The sequence below is a fragment of the Pteropus vampyrus genome, unplaced genomic scaffold, assembly GCF_000151845.1.
Source record: "Pteropus vampyrus isolate Shadow unplaced genomic scaffold, Pvam_2.0 Scaffold115, whole genome shotgun sequence".
In the NCBI taxonomy this organism is placed as follows: Eukaryota; Metazoa; Chordata; class Mammalia; order Chiroptera; family Pteropodidae; genus Pteropus; species Pteropus vampyrus.
In genome coordinates, this window is record NW_011888896.1 from 5,031,671 (window position 1) to 5,035,987 (window position 4,317).

General features: G+C 34.3%; 2 pseudogenes; both read left to right on the forward strand.

Moving 5' to 3' along the window:
- Positions 1-1,010: 1,010 nt before the first annotated feature.
- Positions 1,011-1,364, forward strand: LOC105295879 (annotated as a pseudogene).
- A 959-nt stretch (positions 1,365-2,323) lies between these two features.
- Positions 2,324-3,039, forward strand: LOC105295892 (annotated as a pseudogene).
- The last annotated feature ends 1,278 nt before the right edge of the window (positions 3,040-4,317 follow it).

The window sequence follows — 4,317 nt, forward strand, 5'->3', positions numbered from 1 at the left end:
ATATCTCCAGGTGCCCAAAATAAGCAAAAACTGATCTTCTTTAGAGGAAAATATACTTCCATCACAGATCTCAAAGAATTACCAAGGATAAAGTTCTAAAAAGTACGAGTATAATCTAAAATAATCTAACTTGACAAAAAATAAGACACCAGGAGGAAGAGCCAGTAGAAAAGAAAAACAACACAATTAGATTTATAATGTTCTAAATATAGAGTATGTATCCATTAATATCATAAAAATGATATGGAAAGTTCCAAATATGAAAAAAGTAAGAGAGTAAGTTGGTATTGTGAAGTAAACACTCTGAAGGGCCCGCCCATTACAAAACAAGATCCTGTATAAAATATAAGTTTTATTCACTCTAGGTTTAAAGAAAGTAAGACATTCCCAAGCAAAAACACTATGAAAAAATATGAGGTAAAACAATAGGCATGAGTGCTAACTATACACAAAATGCAGAGTGGTCATGAGGGCAACTCCCATTTATTGGAAGACTAAGTTTTGAGATAGTAGCAAGTTGATGAAACAACCTGAGTCATGAGGGCTATGGATCATGTAAAGCAGCAAAGCTGTTCAAGGACAAAAGGCTCCTTTTGTTGAAGAAAGCAAACATTAAACCTCTGAATGAAATAATAATCGATTTTAGCACCCATATTTGTCATGGATTAAGATCAGCGAAGAATAGACTCAAAATCAGCGAACACCAAATACATATGAAAACAACATTAAAGGATTGCTAATAAAATAACAATCATTAACTTTAGATCTTAAAGAGATGCATAATATTTAATAACTGTATGAACTATTTAGTAATAAATAGTGGAATAAAAATAGTGAGTAAGCAATAAGAAACCATTCCAAATAATTAGGTAGATTTCATAAAAAACAATAACTAGCCCTTTCTCTGCCACAGAGGAGTCACTCAGAGGCGAAGGCTTGAGTGCATTCAAGATTCAGCTCCACTTGTAACCCACAGCCAAGAACGAGAAAGGCAGTGCTATGGAAGTGTAATGGATGTTAATGCTGCTTTACAAGAGGTGCTGAAGACAGCCCTCCTCCACAATGGCCCTAGCATGTGGGATTTGCCAACGCCTTAGACAAGTGTCAGTCCCATCTTTGTGTGCTTGCATCCAACTGCAATGAGCCCATGTATGTCCTGTGGGTGGAGGCCCTTTGTGTTGAACACCAAATCCACCTAAGTAAGGTTGATGACGATAGAAAACTAGAAGAACAGGTAGGTCTCTGTAAAACAGAGAGGGAAAATCCCGTAAAGTGGATAGTTGCAGCATGTGGTGGTTAAGGAATATAGCAAAGAGGCTCAGGTCAAGGATGGCACTGAAGAGTACTTCACATGCAAGAAATGAACAAATAAACTTGGCTTTTGTGTCTCTAAATAAATAAATACATACATACATACATACATACATACATACATACCTAATAACTAAAACTTTCAGGAAAAAATATATATAGTTGTTAAAAAAATTTCCCATCTATTTTTTTATTAAGATTTTCTTTTATAGCAGTTTTAGATTCAGAGCAGTACTGAGGGGATATATGGTGGTTTCCCACCTACCCCTACATATGCAGAGCCTCCAAAATTATTAAAATTTTTTACATGTAACAGATGGGGTTGAAGAGCATATTATCTACAGATGAAGAGAAAATTAAAAAGCAAAAGAACTGAAAGAGCTGCTCAGGATATAACATAGAGAGCCAGGAGATAGAAAATGTTCAAGAGAAATTAAGAGATATGGAAGACTGAATAAAAAAGTCTAACATAAAGCTAATTGAAGTCTCAGAAGGAAATAATGGAGAAAATAGAGAATAGATAATATATGGAGAGATAACGGCTTCAAATTTTCTAAAACTAAAAGGCATGAATTCATTACACAGGAAGTTCAATGTATGCCATACATAATAAATAAAGAGAAGTCCACGCATAGAAACACCATTACTGAAACTGCATAAAATCAAAAGCAAAGAGAAAATATTAAGAAGAATGAAAAAGACAGTTTATCTAGAAAAGAAAGACAATTAGTCTGATATCATGCTTCTTAGCAGCAAAAATGGAAATTAAAGATAGCAAAATAATATATTCCAATTGCTGAGAGAAAATAGCTATCAAGTTCTACCTTTGTACTTGAAAAATCATTATTATTTTTCAAGAACAAGAGCCAAACAAATCCAGCAGTCAATTTTTAAAAAGTGTTTTTAACTGTCACGCGCTAAAATAATTCTAAAGGAATCTGTTTCATTTAAAAATTATCCCAGAAAGAATGTCTAAGCTCTTTCCCTGTTTTCTCAACTTCCTGGGAGGTGGATGCCAGCGCTGCACAGTAGGTTTCCTGCCGAGGCTTGCCACCTGCTCCAGACACTGCAACTGTCCAGCTCCCAAAGCTGCTGCTCTGGGTCACAGGCATCCACTGGAGACAGACCCATAGCCAAGTGTGGAGAACTTGCCCTGACCAGCACCAGAGTATGGCTGCTCAAGGTTCCTAAATCTTTGTCTCAGCAATGGGCTAAAGCCCCTAGAACAGGTGAAGTTGGGAAACTGCAGATTGTCAAGAATCAAAGAAGGAGGGAGGTGTCATTTACTTTGAATGAGGATCTTGCAAATGTTCATGATGCTAATGAAAACCCAGCTTCAGTCGGTGCTCCTAGAGAACATCCATTTGTCTTGCAAAGTGTTGGAGGACAAACATTAACAGTATTTACTCAGAGCTCATCAGATAAGCTTTCACTGGAAGGCATAGTGGAACAAAGAGCTGAATGCTGATCTGTTGCCAGTAAAAACTACATTTTATTAAAGAGACTGCTAATAGAAGAATATTCCAAACCTGTGAGGCTATCACAAGAACTAAACAAAGTTGTGACAACCAATTACAAACCCGTTGCCAATCATCAATATAATATAGACTATGAAAGAAAAAAGAAAGAAGATGGAAAATGAGCTTGAGCTGACAAACGATATGTTTTAGACATGCTGGTTTTGCTTTTGAGAAACATCAGTATTATAATTAAAGGACTTGGTGGACATCACGACATAATCTGAAGGAAATCTTAAAAGAAATTGGTATTCAAATGTAAAAGGGATCCACAAAAACACATGGGAGCTGAAGCCAGCGTACAGACATTACCAAGGAGAAGAAAAGAGCGATTAAAAAGACTCTAAGCCAGCATGCTAACAGAACAACACTGATACTTGACCTTGAGCACCATCTGTCATAAGGGTAAAATGACTGATATTTTAATTTTCCTAGGTGATCATGTTGCATATTTACACACATCAATAAAAGGAGAGCATTTATCTTTCTACAAAAAAAAAAAAAGTCTGAGAAGAATAGTAAGCAAAGAAGTTTATAAACTTGGAATGATAAACAAAAAGGAACTGTATGCAAAAAAATGTATTAGGTTGTATGTAAATCTCAAACACAAAATAATATATACTTGAGATGGGGTCATTAAAGTGTTTCAAGGCCCTTGGATTATTTGGAGAAGGAGCAAAAATACTAATCTTTGAATTTGTTAGGTAAATATGCTCCATAAAGTTTTGATGTTAACCACTAAAAAATTGTAATAGGGTATATAATTTCCATACTTTTGGAGTAAGCAGAAATGGAATAAGAAAACAAATAAACAAATGACTACAAAACTTAATCAATGACAAAAACAAAAGGCCAGAAAGAAAACAAACAAACAAAAAGTATGCATAGGAGAAGGTGGGCATATGAAAAGAAAAAGATGCTAGAAACAAGTTCAAATAAATGAATACTCACAATAAATACAAACAGGCTTAACTTATTTTTTTTTATTAAACAACTTATGCTGTTTAAAAGAACTACCAAGAATATAAGGATAATATAGTTAGAAGTTCAAAGTTGGATAAAGATACGAGGTAACTCTAAACAAAAGGCACATTAATATAACATTGTCTGAAAAAACAGATTTTAAGAAAATTATTTTTATGAGATGAACTAATCACTACATAAAAGTTAATTATTAAATTTACCAGGAAGATAAAATATTAAATATAATAAAAATGCCTCAGACTTTGTAGATAAATTTTGAAGAACTACGGGAAAAAAATGGACAAATCCATTATCACAGTGGATGCTCCAACATAACTCTCTCAATTGAAAAGACATCCAAAAAACAAATGATGATCTAGAGTATTTGAGCAACACAATTAGCAAGTTTGATTTATTGGACACAGTTCTTGTTTCTATCCCCATCAACTGGAAAATACATATATTTCTAAATGCACCTGAATATCTACAAAATTTGACCACTTACCAAGTGGCATAAAGCTGGTGT